This window comes from Centropristis striata, chromosome 18 (assembly GCF_030273125.1).
Source record: "Centropristis striata isolate RG_2023a ecotype Rhode Island chromosome 18, C.striata_1.0, whole genome shotgun sequence".
Lineage (NCBI taxonomy): Eukaryota > Metazoa > Chordata > Actinopteri > Perciformes > Serranidae > Centropristis > Centropristis striata.
The window spans coordinates 35,072,199-35,088,167 of record NC_081534.1 but is presented as its reverse complement, the minus strand read 5'-3'; the positions used below and the strand labels follow the sequence as shown (position 1 = coordinate 35,088,167).

Genomic DNA, 15,969 nt, shown 5'->3' with positions numbered 1-15,969 from the left:
TTGACCCATAATAAAACTTATTATAGGAGTTCAGGTTACACTAACAAAATGATGATAAAAACAACAAACACACTCTTAAAATGTTCCACATGCACAAACACAAAGAGAACGACTCACCATCCTCTTCTTCAGCTTGATGCTCTCACGGTAAACCAGGATGACGGCTCGTTTAAACACTGAGGACACCAAACACACATCATTACTACTATTATTATAATTATAATCATTGTTATTATTATTACTTTATATATATATAAAACACAAATAAAAATAACAATAGAATAAAAAGAATAAGGTTAAGGTAACATACATCCCAGGGCTAGAAAGGAAAACTCATATATTTCAGGGAAATATACACATCATAAAAAAATAAATAATAATAATAATAATAATATAAAAAAAACCACACATCTCAGGACTATATATATATATTTATGTATATATGAAATACAAATTAAATAAATAAATGAAAAATAATAATAGAATAGAATAATTGGGGGGAAAACGTACTTCCCAGGGCTTTATATGGTTAAGAATATATTTTAGGAAGGAAATAAAATAATTGAAAACAAACAGAGTTTTTGTTTACACACTAACTGGGTCTGAACGCACCGAACAGCGTGAGCTCCGGCTCTCTGCGCAGCCGGCCGAGGCTCGGCGGCGGATTCAACCACAGCGCCGACGAGCGCAGCAGGAAGTCGCCCATCGAGATCTCCGTCACCTGCAACAACACAAAAAGAAATTATAACATAATAGAGGAGGAACACATTCCAGGACCTTACACATGGAAAAAATTCACAGAACAAGAATAAAGGAGAAATAATTAAATAATTAAAAAAAAACAACATATCAGGGCTATAAAGAGAAAAATTTTTTTATTAAATAATTAAAGTAGGAAAAATAAAATAACAGGGGAGAAACTACATGTCAGGGCTAAATACATTTTAAAAAAAGACAATTTAAGAACAAAAACAAAGGGAAGACATTATAAGAATCAAATTTCCCCTAATATAAAAAATTAGGGGAAATTTCAGGACTTTATGCATGGAATTATTGTTTTTTTAATCAATGAAAGAAAATAAAGGAGAAAAATAAATGATAAAATAATAGAGGGAAAACATACATTTCAGGGGTTTATAGAAAAAAATAAAAAATAAAAATGAATTACTAAACAAACTGATCGGTCTGTCATCGTGTTTCTGCACATTCTGAACATTCTCATGAGAAAATTTTACGATAAAACATTAGAAAATGTGAATAAAAGTTTCTCAGCTCTCTTGAGGTGTTTTTGTCTCTTTATAAAAACAGTTAATGCTCCAAAAAACTTTCTGAATAACTTTTAACATTTAAAACATTTAAGCATCACACCACACTGCCCCCTGCTGGCCACAGGACGTTACTGCAGATTTGTTTATTTGTTGGAAACTCACTAACTCACTTCTTCTTAATGCAAAATTTCAACATTTACCTTCAGATTCTCTTCGACTTTGCTGCAGAGTGTGTGTGTGTGTGTGTGTGTGTGTGTGTGTGTGTGTGTGTGTGTGTGTGTGTGTACCTGTTTGTCAGGTGTGCTGTGCTCTGCAGCCAGCTGGTCGAACACGCAGCCGTAGTCTTCGTAGATCTTCTGCATCTCGTTAATGTGAGTCGCCACCTTCTCCATCGCCCGCAGCGCCTCTGTGTGGACAGCAGGGGAACAGCAGCTTTACACTCAGACCCGATTTATGCAGCTCAAAGAATGTTGACCCCAAGATGCACAAAGACCCACACACAAGAGGACACAACAACACATTTACTGCAGGAGAAACACTGACTGTTATCAGCATAAAGTGGGCGTGTCAGTAAAGAGGAGACTCGTGGGTTATCAGCATAAAGTGGGCATGTCAGTAAAGAGGAGACTCGTGGGTTATCAGCATAAAGTGGGCATGTCAGTAAAGAGGAGACTCGTGGGTTATCAGCATAAAGTGGGCATGTCAGTAAAGAGAAGACTCGTGGGTTATCAACATAAAGGGGGCATGTCAGTAAAGAGGAGACTCGTGGGTTATCAGCATAAAGTGGGCATGTCAGTAAAGAGGAGACTCGTGGGTTATCAGCATAAAGTGGGCATGTCAGTAAAGAGGAGACTCGTGGGTTATCAACATAAAGTGGGCAGGTCTGAAAGTTGATCCCTCTTACTATTCTTATCAAATAGGTTGAAAAAAAAGTTAAACAAGTAAAAAAAAAGAGAATCTGAGACCTAAAATGGTGCTATTCTCCACAACTCTCAGCTATTCAGTTATACCCGATTTATGCAGCTCACAGACTGTTTAAGGACCCCAGGATGCACAAAGATTCACACACAAGAGGACACAACAACACATTTACTGCAGCAGAAACACTGACTGTTTTTTTGCCCCAAAAAGCATTTGATAGCGTGCATAAAGTGGGCATGTCACATCTAAAAACAGCCCGAATTTCCAATAAAATTTCATATGTCTCGTTGTGATGTCTCTCCTGATTTATGCAGCTCACAGACTGTTCAGGGACCCCAGGACGCACAAAGATTGTTCCTGCACCAAACTCCATATGTATCAGCATAAAGCGGGCATGTCAGTAGAGAGGGACGTACCCGTCAGGTGGGCGTGCTCGGCGCTGTCGGGGTCGGTCAGAGACACGAGCTCTCTCAGCAGCAGCGGGTACTTCAGGACTCTCTGGACCGGTTTGATCAGGTACGACTCCAGAGACGACGAGTGCTGATTGGTCGGATTCCTCGCCTCCAGGAAGTGCTTGAAGGCTCCGTCGGTCTTCGCTGGAAAAAGAATCATTTAAAGATGTTTTATTTAGATATTTAGAAATACATATATAATTTACTGCAGTAAATATATATAAAAAATATGTTTAAATATGAGTAAATAATAAATTTAAAGTTAGAATCCACAATAAACAAATAAATCAATAAAGAAAATAATAAAAAGGAAAAATAAGTAATATGTTAGACTTACACAGTCAGAGCTACAGCATAAATAACACATATTACATCAAATAAATACAACATTGTAGAAATAAAATAAAGAGAAAAACATATATTTAATGGCTATATACATGATTAAAAATGTATTAAAAAATGAGAAAAAAGAAAGTTAAAAAATACTATAATGAAATAATAGGGGAAAAACACATCTAAGGGCTATTTACAGTATAAAAATAAATAAAAATACTATTAAAGAACGAAAATAAAGGAAAATAATAATAGAATCAAATAAGAGAGGAAACATAGATCCCATGGCTGTATATGGATATAAATTAAATAAATAAAGGAAAATAATAATAATAAATGCAGGACCGACCTCTCTCCAGAACCTTCTGGACTTTGATGTGGTTTGCACAGAATCCGCTGTAATGTTTGAAGTGATCGGCGTAGTAAAGAAACGATCCTCCCAACGAGAAGAGGAGTTTCTGAGAAAACACAGAGAACACACTTTATATTTAATAACCCCCTAAAGATAATAAAATGAACATATAGACAGTAAATCTACACATAAATAATGAATTTAAAACAATAATAAAATAGGGCTAGGGCTATATACATTGAAAAAAATAATTAAAAATGACAGAAAGAAAATAAAAAAAAAACTGATAGGGGAAACTGTTGTGGGCCATATCAATGAAAAATAAACAATAGAAAAAAATTAATTAAAATAAACAGAGGGGGAAAATGAAAAAAATGGGGAAACATTTCAATTTCAGGGCTAAATACATGAAAAAAAAAATTAAAACAATGAAAGAAATAAAATAAAGTTAAAACATTTGAGCAAAATATAAAGGGAAACAAATAAAATAAAATAAACAAATGAAATCATAATTAAAAAACTAATTTCAGTGCTTTAAACAAAAAGACAAAATAAAAAAAATAAAGTAAGAAAATATTGGGGAAAAATGAAATAATATTTTAGGGTTTTATAGATTAAAAACAAAATAAAAACTAAATTTAAGAAAGAAAATAAAGGGAAAAAATTATTATTAATATAAATTCAGGGCTATAAACATGAAAATAAATTTAAAAAATGAAGTAAGAAAATATTGGAGAAAAGATAAAATATTGGTGTAAAAACACATTTCAGGGCTTTATAGATTAAAGACATGAAATAAAAAAAAAGTTTAAGAAAGAACATAAGGTGAAAGAGAATCATGAAATAAAAGAAGGAGAGGAGTTCCTTCTATAAAAAATGTGAATAAAGTTATTAACAAAGTTGTGAATAAAGTTATTAATAACGTTGTGAGTAAAGTTGCGAATAAACTCGATAATAAAGTTGTGAATAAAGTTATTAATAACGTTGTGAATAAAGTTGCGAATAAACTCGATAATAAAGTTGTCAATAAAGTTGTGAATAAAGTCATTAAAAAAGTTGTGAATAAAGTTGTTAATAAAGTCGTTACTAAAGTTGTGAATAAAGTTGTGAATAAAGTTGTAAATAAAGTCATTAATAAAGTTGTGAATAAAGTCATTAATAAAGTTGTGAATAAAGTTGTTAATAAAGTCGTTACTAAAGTTGTGAATAAAGTTGTGAATAAAGTCGTTAATAAAGTTGTGAATAAAGTTGCGAATAAAGTTGTAAATAAAGTCATTAATAAAGTTGTGAATAAAGTTGTGAATAAAGTTGTAAATAAAGTCATTAATAAAGTTGTGAATAAAGTCATTAATAAAGTTGTGAATAAAGTTGTTAATAAAGTCGTTACTAAAGTTGTGAATAAAGTCATTAATAAAGTTGTGAATAAAGTTGTGAATAAAGTCGATAATAAAGTTGTGAATAAAGTTGTGAATAAAGTTGTGAATGAAGTCGTTAATAAAGTTGTGAATTAAGTCATTAATAAAGTTGTGAATAAAGTTGTGAATAAAGTTGTGAATAAAGTCGTTAATAAAGTCGTTAATAAAGTTGTGAATCAAGTTGTGAATTAAGTTGTGAATCAAGTTATTAATAAAGTTGTGAATAAAGTTGGTAATAAAGTTGTGAATAGTCATTAATAAAGTTGTGAATAAAGTCATTAATAAAGTTGTGAATAAAGTCGTTAATAAAGTTGTGAATAAAGTCGTTAATAAAGTTGTGAATAAAGTCATTAATAAAGTTGTTAATAAAGTTGTGAATAAAGTTGTGAATAAAGTTGCGAATAAAGTCGATAATAAAGTTGTGAATAAAGTCGTTAATAAAGTTGTGAATAAAGTCATTAATAAAGTTGTGAATAAAGTTGTGAATAAAGTTGTGAATAAAGTCGTTAATAAAGTTGTGAATAAAGTCATTAATAAAGTTGTGAATAAAGTTGTGAATAAAGTTGCGAATAAAGTCGTGAATAAAGTTGCGAATAAAGTCATTAATAAAGTTGTGAATGAAGTTGTGAATAAAGTTGTGAATAAAGCTGTGAATAAAGTTGTGAATAAAGTTGTGAATAAAGCTGTGAATAAAGTTGTGAATAAAGTTGCGAATAAAGTTGTGAATAAAGTTGCGAATAAAGTCGATAATAAAGTTGTGAATAAAGTCGTTAATAAAGTTGTGAATAAAGTCGTTAATAAAGTTGTGAATAAAGTCATTAATAAAGTTGTGAATAAAGTTGTGAATAAAGTTGTGAATAAAGTCGTTAATAAAGTTGTGAATAAAGTCATTAATAAAGTTGTGAATAAAGTCGTTAATAAAGTTGTGAATAAAGTCATTAATAAAGTTGTGAATAAAGTTGTGAATAAAGTTGTGAATAAAGTTGCGAATAAAGTCGTGAATAAAGTTGCGAATAAAGTCGATAATAAAGTTGTGAATAAAGCTGTGAATAAAGTCATTAATAAAGTTGTGAATGAAGTTGTGAATAAAGTCATTAATAAAGTTGTGAATGAAGTTGTGTCCCACCTTGAACTGTCCCGGCGTCTCCAGGCGGTGGACGTCGGGACACGCAGCGATCCGTTCCTCCAGCGTCTGAAGGAAAACTCTCTGGAAGTCCAACATGTCGGGAAGACTCCCGAACAGAGACTCCAGCTCCTCCCTGCTGAGGAACGCCTCCCGCTGCAGAGGAGTCAGGTACACGTCAAACAGGAGGACCAGGTCCTGGAGGGGACAGGAGGTCCTGGTCAGTTACTATAAACAGGAGGACCAGGTCCTGGAGGGGACAGGAGGTCCTGGTCAGTTACTATAAACAGGAGGACCAGGTCCTGGAGGGGACAGGAGGTCCTGGTCAGTTATTATAAACAGGAGGACCAGGTCCTGGAGGGGACAGGAGGTCCTGGTCAGTTACTATAAACAGGAGGACCAGGTCCTGGAGGGGACAGGAGGTCCTGGTCAGTTATTATAAACAGGAGGACCAGGTCCTGGAGGGGACAGGAGGTCCTGGTCAGTTACTATAAACAGGAGGACCAGGTCCTGGAGGGGACAGGAGGTCCTGGTCAGTTAATATAAACAGGAGGACCAGGTCCTGGAGGGGACAGGAGGTCCTGGTCAGTTACTATAAACAGGAGGACCAGGTCCTGGAGGGGACAGGAGGTCCTGGTCAGTTATTATAAACAGGAGGACCAGGTCCTGGAGGGGACAGGAGGTCCTGGTCAGTTACTATAAACAGGAGGACCAGGTCCTGGAGGGGACAGGAGGTCCTGGTCAGTTACTATAAACAGGAGGACCAGGTCCTGGAGGGGACAGGAGGTCCTGGTCAGTTACTATAAACAGGAGGACCAGGTCCTGGAGGGGACAGGAGGTCCTGGTCAGTTATTATAAACAGGAGGACCAGGTCCTGGAGGGGACAGGAGGTCCTGGTCAGTTACTATAAACAGGAGGACCAGGTCCTGGAGGGGACAGGAGGTCCTGGTCAGTTATTATAAACAGGAGGACCAGGTCCTGGAGGGGACAGGAGGTCCTGGTCAGTTACTATAAACAGGAGGACCAGGTCCTGGAGGGGACAGGAGGTCCTGGTCAGTTATTATAAACAGTAGGACCAGGTCCTGGAGGGGACAGGAAGGTCCTCGTAGGACCTCTGATCATTAATATTATACTGCTGTAGTATTACTGTAGTATTATATAGTATTATACAGTATTACTCCCAGTAGTATTACTGTAGTATTATATAGTATTATGCAGTATTAGTTGCACTAGTATTACAGTAGTATTTTATAGCATTAGTTGCAGTAGTGTTACTGTAGTATTATGCAGTATTAGTTGCAGTAGTATTACTGTAGTATTTTATAGTATTAATTGCAGAAATATTACAGTACTATTACTGTAGTATTTTTCAGTATTAGTTGCAGTAGTATTACAGTAGTATTTTGTAGTATTTTTCAGTATTAGTTGCAGTAGTATTACTGTAATATTAAATAGTATTACACAGTTTTAGTTACAGTAGAATTACTGCAGTATTATGCAGTATTAGTTGGAGTAGTATTACTGTAGTATATAGTATTATTCAGTATTAGCTGCAGTAGTATTACTGTAGTATTATATAGTATTATTCAGTATTAGCTGCAGTAGTATCACAGTAGTATCATGAGTATTATTTGCAGTATCAGAGACCTTGACGTAGGACTTCTCGGTGTCGACCAGCTCCTCGATGACTTTACGAAGACGCTGACAGACGCTCAAGTGGGCGGGGCTTGTTGGGTGGGCGGGGCTTGTTGAGTGGGCGGGGCCTGTTGAGTGGGCGGGGCTTGTTGAGTGGGCGGGGCTCTGGCTGTGGGCGGCGGCCTCGTGCCCGTACGGGTTCCCGGGGACCTCCGCCGCTCGGCCCTCTGGGAAGGTTTGGTAGAGGGCGTGGACCCGCTCCACGTTCTGAGGACGAAGGAAACAAACAGTCAGCTGCAAAAATAAAAAAAATACATAAATAAACGACTCTATAAATCATGAACATGTCATTAAATGTATTAATTAATTAATTGAGTCCTTTATTTATGTGTTTCTGTATTAAATGCAGCAGCTTCGGCCCTCCATAATAAACTGCATCAAACAGAAGAAATGAAGTTATTACAGAAACATTTGGGTGCGTTTGACCCTGAAGGAGGACGAGGCGTTCGCTGCCCCATCCGTCATCATAATGTTTCCTGTCAGACTCTAATAAACGGCTGACAGCCTGATGGACGCCGCTCGCTCCGCAGCTTTTAATAACACACGACCGTTTCCACACCGACTCGTCTCCGAGGACCCGAAGCACTCGGAGACAGAACTAGAACCATAGAGGAGCCTCCGACGACCCGCGGCTGTTTAAAAACACACCGGAGAGAACTGGACGGCCACATGTACCACTGTAACACAAGGTCATTAAACGCATCACGAACGTCACTGATCCTCCAGAGAAATAAAACTGAAAAATCTCCACAAAAATCCTAAAAATTAGAGTTCCTGCATGAATAAAAACATCATGGAAAAACTCTGTCAGTTCTCTGTCAGTACTGTCTGTACTCTGTCAGTACTCTGTCAGTACTCTTTCAGCATTCTGTCAGTACTCTGTTAGTACTCTGTCAGTACTCTGTTAGTACTCTGTCAGTACTCTGTCAGCTCTGTCAGTACTCTGTCAGTACTCTGTCAGTACTCTTTCAGCACTCTGTCAGTACTCTGTCAGCTCTCTGTCTGTACTCTGTCAGTACTGTGTCAGTACTCTGTCAGTTCTCTGTCAGTACTCTGTCTGTACTTTTTCAGTACTCTGTCAGTACTCTGTCAGTTCTCTGTCAGTACTCTGTCTGTACTTTTTCAGTACTCTGTCAGTACTCTTTCAGCTCTCTGTCAGTACTCTGTCTGTACTCTGTCTGTACTCTGTAAAGAGAAATAAAACTGAAAAATTTCCACAAAAATGAGTTCCTGCATGAATAAAATCATCATGGAAAAACTCAGAAATCAAGAAAAAACGGCAAATACTGCAAGAACAGTGTCAGTACTCAGTCAGTACTCTGTCTGTACTTTTTCAGTAATATGTCAGTACTCTGTCTGTACTCTGTCAGTACTCTGTCTCTACTCTGTCAGTACTCTGTCAGTACTGTGTCAGTCCTGAGTACCAGCAGTACGATGCGTTCAGGGGCCCGTGTCTCCCTGCAGCAGTTGGTCCCGTCCAGCAGTCGTTCCACCAGACGGACTCCAGGAAACGCCTCCCCTCCCTCCTCCTCCTCCTCCTCCTGCACCTCCTCCTGCACCTCCTCCTCCTCCTCCAGCACCTCCTCGTCCTCCTCCGGGGGCAGCACCCAGCACAGACCCCCCATGGTCCGAGAGCAGGAGGTGGGGGGGGTCAGAGGTCGCCTGCGGGGCCCGTTAGAGGAGGAGGAGCTGACTAACAACATGAACGACCGTCTGCTGCAGCAGCGACGCCATTAATCCTCCAGACGATTAGCAGTCAGCTGACCAGGAGGAGGAGGAGGAGGAGGAGGAGGAGACCAGGGGCATTGTGGGAGAGGAGCCCTGCAGGTAAACAGGGGTCAGAGGTCACGCTGAGCCTCCGGGGTCAGAGGTCACGGGCTCAACTCTCCACAGGAAAAACAACAACTTCCAAAGAACCAAAACCGAAGAGGAAACATCCAATCTGTTGCTTTAAATTCTACTGTGTAAAAACAAAAAAAAGGCTTAAAATAAGTTATGAATAAGGAAAAACTTGGAAAAATTTATTAAAAATAAGAAAAAAGTTTTAAATAAAGGGAAAAGTACAAAATAAGTTAAAAAATAAGGAAAAAGTAAAAAAAAAAAATAAGGAGAACGCTAGGAATAAGTAAAAAAGAGGAAAAGAGTTAAAAATAAGAAAAAAGTACAAAAAAATGAAAAAGTGAAAAATAAGAAAAAAGTAAAAATAAAAATGAGTAAAATATAAGGAAAACATTAGGAAATAATAAATAATAAAAAAAATGAAAAAGAAGGAAAAAGAAGAAAAAAAAAAGAAAAAATTTAAAATAGGAAAAAGTAAAAATAGTAAAAAAAAAAAAAGAAAAAAGTAAAAAAAAAGAAGGAAAAATTAAGGAAAAAGTTAGAAATCTTTTAATAAACTGATTTTTAAACGCTGCCGACAGACAGAAACGGAAACAACAAGAGGAGGAGAAGAATTAATAAATAATAAATAAATAAATCTCACGTGCGTCTGCAGCTCGTCACAAACAGGAAACAGGAAGTCAGCAGAACCTGAAACCAACATCAGCTGGTTAACCTCGACCCGCCTTCACAATAAAAGCCTTTACATTTCAGAATAAATTCAGAGCTCGAGGCTCTGCGGGGAAACTGGAGTTTTATTAAATAATAACATCAAACAGCTTGACTTCTTTATGTCCCTGCATTTCCTGTCTGCTGCACTTTCACAATAAAATACAAAATATAGACTTAAAGTAGATTAAACAATAATTTCGGACTGAATATATAATTTCTTTTATTTCCCTTTGTCAAGTAAAAACATGGAAAAAGAAAAAACAAGAAAAAAGTTTTAAAACACAAAAAAATAAGAAAAAAGTACAAAAAACAAACAAATAAGAAAAAAGTACAAAAAACAAGAACAAAAGTAAAAAGTAAAATACAAGTAAAGAATAAAAAATAAAAAGGTAAAAAATAAATAAAACATTTTAATAAATATAAATATATTTAAAAACTAATTAGTTCACACAGCTCGACTTCTTTTTGTCCCTGCACTTCCTGTCCGCTGCACTTTCACAATAAACTAAAAATAGACTTAAAGTAGATTAAACATTAATTTAGGACTGAATATATAATTTAATCATGGTTTCATTTCCTTTTGTTTTGAAATTCAACAAGCAGCAGCAGATTGTGAGTGCTGAGTGTGTCGTACCGGTCCAGGTCTGGAGGTCTGGGGGGGCCGGGGTCAGGCAGGGGCCCCCCGGCTCCTGGGGGCCCCCCGGCTCCTGGGGGCCCCCCGGCTCCTGGGGGCCCCTCCTCAGCAGCAGCTGCAGCTTGCGGTGGCTGAAGAGACTCTGCAGCAGGTCCAGGTCCAGAGAGGACAGCACGGCCCCGTTCACCGCCAGGACCTCGTCTCCAGACTCCAGACCTGAAACCAGACAGGAAGTCTCGGTCTGTCCTTCACAATAAAGCTCCGTCACATGAACCGGTCCAGTGGTTCAAACCTTCACCATCAGTTTTCTGTCTCTGAACAGACTGATAATCTAAACATTAAAGCCAAATATTCACCAAAATAACACTGAATATTACTGCATATTAAATATTACTGCATATTAAATATTACAGTATAATAAATATTACAGTATAATAAATATTACTGTATAATAAATATTACTGTATATTAAATATTACAGTATAATAAATATTACTGTATAATAAATATTACAGTATAATAAATATTACTGTATATTAAATATTACTGTATATTAAATATTACAGTATAATAAATATTACTGTATATTAAATATTACAGTATAATAAATATTACTGTATAATAAATATTACAGTATAATAAATATTACTGTATATTAAATATTACAGTATAATAAATATTACTGTATAATAAATATTACAGTATAATAAATATTACTGTATATTAAATATTACAGTATAATAAATATTACTGTATATTAAATATTACAGTATAATAAATATTACTGTATAATAAATATTACAGTATAATAAATATTACTGTATATTAAATATTACAGTATAATAAATATTACTGTATAATAAATATTACAGTATAATAAATATTACTGTATAATAAATATTACAGTATAATAAATATTACTGTATATTAAATATTACAGTATAATAAATATTACTGTATATTAAATATTACTGTATATTAAGTATCACAGAATATTAAATATTAAAGCATATTAAATATAACTGCATATTAAATATTAAATCATATTAAATATTACTGCATATTAAATATTACAGTATATTAAATATTACAGTATATTAAATATTACTGTATATTAAATATTAAAGCATATTAAATGCATAACAAGTGATTTTACAGGATGTTTCATGTAAAAGTCAGACCAGCAGAATAAAGGAGCTTTAAATCACAATAATCATCGTCATTAATTATTAATAGTGATAATAATAATAATAATGGACCTTGTGCGGCGGCTGGCCCCGCCCCCTCCACCGCGCTGACGAACACGCGGCTCCGCCCCGCCCCGTCCACGTGGCCCGTCACCGCAAAACCTGCCCCCATAAACAGCAAAATATCATATTAATACATGATACACACAAATACAGGAAACAAAAATATACATTAAAAAACAAAAAAACAAGCTGATATAAAACAGATAAAAAATATTATTTTCATACATTGTTTAAATAATAAATAAATAAAAATATTTAATAATTTCACAAAGTTACTGCAGAGAATTCATCCTCCGGGTGTTTTATTTATTTATTTATTTTGGATTTTATTAAAGTATTTCAAACTTTTTTTACTTTTAAAACATCTTCTTGAACAAAGACTCCTGAAAGGTTCACATTTAAAAAATAAATAATATATATATATATATATATATATATATATATATATATATATATATATATATATATATATATATATATATATATATATATATATATATATAATAAGAGGGAGAAAAACAAATATGGAAGAAGAAAAAAACAAGAAAAAAGTAAAAAAAAATAAGCCAAAAGGAAAAAAAGTAAAATAAATAAGGAAAAAAGTAATAAATAATTAAAACAGGAAAAAAAGTTAAAAAAAGAAAAAATTTAAAAATAAGAAAAAAAGAAAAAAGAAAAAATGAGGTAAAAAGTAAAAAACAAGGAAAAAAGTAATGAACAAAAAAACAGGAAAAAAAGCAAAAAAGAAGAAAAAAGTAAACAAGAAAAATGAGAAAAAAGTAAGAAATAAGGAAAAACAGAGAGAAAAGAAAAAAGGAAAAAAGAAAAAATGTAAAAAAGAAAAAATACGAAAAAAGGGAAAAATAAATAAGGAAAGAGTAAAAAACAAGAAGTTCAGTTAAATGATTTATTAATTGTTTAATAATTTATTTTCTCACCAAAGTCTCGATCAGCGTCGAGTCGAACAGACGCTCAGAGAGAAAACTCCTCCAGACTAAACAACAACAACAACAACAACAGGAAGTATTAGTTTAGGACAATCATGTTTATAGAGGAGCAGGAGGAGGAGGAGGAGGAGGAGGAGGAGGAGGAGGAGGAGCAGGAGGAGGAGGGTCAGTGAACTCACCTGCAGCTCTGCGTCTCCTCCTGCAGGAGGCGCTGTCACCATGTCAACAGGCTGCAACACACAGGAGCTCTAGTATTATTATTATTATTATTATTATTATTATTATTATTATTATCATTATCATCATCATCATCATCATTATTTTTTTATTTTCTTTAAATTTTTTTTACAAATAACTGGACACAAAAAAGCATTTAATGAATAAAAAACAACAGCATTTATTACAGAAAAATCTATAATAAAATACAATTTTCTCTTTTTACTATTTTTTTATAAATAAATATTATATTTGAATATCTGTGAATGTTTGTGGATAATTATTTGATTAAAGATGTAAAGTTAAAGTATTTTATTAGTTGATTATTAGACATTTATAGGTGATAAAATACACACTTTGATTTGTTGTTGAATATTATTTTATTATTAATATTATTATTATTTTGGAGGAGGAGGAGGAGGAGGAGAAGAGGAGAGGAGAGAGGAGAGAGGAGGAGGAGAAGAGGAGAAGAGGAGAAGAGGAGAGAGGAGGAGGAGTCAAACTCAGAGGGATTAACTCCGAGGACAAAAGAGTTCTGGGAGAATAAAAGACTATGAGACCTTTTAATCCTCCTGCTCCTCCTCCTGCTCCTCCTCTGTAACAGCTGTCCTTTTGTCCTCCTCCTCCTCCTCCTCCTCCTCCTCCTCCTCCTCCTCCTCGGGGGGAGGAGCAGCAACAGGTGGTGTAAAACACAGCGAGCCACTTTCTTTCTGAGGACTTTATTTAAAAAAGTGCCAAAAGTGAAGACAGCGAACGCATCGTCAGCGCACCGACGGACAGCGAAACGCATCGTCAGCGCACCGACGGACAGCGAACGCATCGTCAGCGCACCGACGGACAGCGAACGCATCGTCAGCGCACCGACGGACAGCGAACGCATCGTCAGCTCACCGACGGACAGCGAACGCATCGTCAGTGCACCGACAGACAGCGAACGCATCGCAAGATTCTGAGTCCACACTTGACTGAACTTTACTTTTATTTAATTTGTTTTATATATATTTTATATTATAAACATATAAAACCTTTATTACTGAAATAAGAAGAAGCAGATGAGAAGTTATGGACCTGAACGGCTAAAATTATCAAAAATTAGAGAAAATTATATTTTATTAATGATTAATCTCTCTGAATTAATCATTTGGTCTGTAAAATGTGAAAAATAGTGAAAAATGTCCATCAAGTCTTTAAATGAAAATAAAGATATTTAGTTAAATATGAAACATTTGAACTGGTCATATGTTTTCTGTGTTGGATAACTAAAGATCAGGTTTAATAAAATAAAATGTTTAGTTCTCTGATCTGACTCGTCCTCGTCTCTCTCAGTGGAAGACAACAAACCTGGGACGAGGAGCGTCTGTCCCTGCTGCGTCTCCTCTGTCCGTCCAGAGTCCTCAGAGAGGACGGCAGCCCCCTCCTCCTGCCACCTCCTCCTGACAGACACCGCCTCCTCCGCAGCGTCCCCTCGTCCCTGCTGCACACCTGAGGACACAAGAGACGTCCAACATGAGACACAAAACATATAAAAACATCCAACATGAGACACAAAACGTCCAACATGAGACACAAAACATCCAACATGAGACACAAGACGTCCAACATGAGACACAAAACGTCCAACATGAGACACAAAACGTCCAACATGAGACAAAAAAGTCCAATATGAGACACAAAACGTCCAACATGAGACAAAAAACGTCCAACATGAGACACAAAACGTCCAACATGAGACACAAAACGTCCAACATGAGACACAAAACATCTAAAAACATCCAACATGAGACAAAAAAGTCCAACATGAGACACAAAACGTCCAACATGAGACACAAGACGTCCAACATGAGACACAAAACGTCCAACATGAGACACAAAACGTCCAACATGAGACAAAAAACGTCCAATATGAGACACAAAACGTCCAACATGAGACAAAAAACGTCCAATATGAGACACAAAACGTCCAACATGAGACAAAAAAACGTCCAACATGAGACAAAAAACGTCCAACATGAGACACAAAACGTCCAACATGAGACACAAAACGTCCAACATGAGACAAAAAACGTCCAATATGAGACACAAAACGTCCAACATGAGACAAAAAACGTCCAACATGAAACACAAAACGTCCAACATGAGACACAAAACGTCCAACATGAGACAAAAAACGTCCAACATGAGACAAAAAACGTCCAACATGAGACACAAAACGTCCAACATGAGACACAAGACGTCCAACATGAGACACAAAACGTCCAACATCAGACACAAAACATCCAACATCAGACACAAAACGTCCAACATGAGACAAAAAAAGTCCAACATGAGACAAAAAACGTCCAACATGAGACACAAAACGTCCAACATGAGACAAAAAACGTCCAACATGAGACGCAAAACGTCCAACATGAGACAAAAAACGTCCAACGTGAGACAAAAAACGTCCAACATGAGACACAAAACATCTAAAACATGTCCAATGTGGGACAGGAGACATCCAACATGAGGCAAAAACGATCAACATGAGACACAAAATGTCCAACGTGAGACACAATATGTCCATCATAAGACACAGGACGTCCATCATGAGACACAAGACGTCTAAAACATGTCCAATGTGGGACACAATACGTCCAACATGAGACAAAAAACGTCCAACATGAGACAAAAATCTTCCAACATGAGACACAAAACGTCCAACATGAGACAAAAAAGTCCAACATGAGACAAAAAAGTCCAACATGAGACACAAAACGTCCAACATGAGACACAAAACGTCCAACATGAGACACAAAACATCTAAAACATGTCCA

General features: G+C 35.9%; 1 pseudogene; it reads right to left on the bottom strand.

Moving 5' to 3' along the window:
* LOC131990763 (rho guanine nucleotide exchange factor TIAM2-like) overlaps positions 1-15,969 on the bottom strand; it is a 32,443-nt pseudogene that overhangs the window by 6,064 nt on the left and 10,410 nt on the right.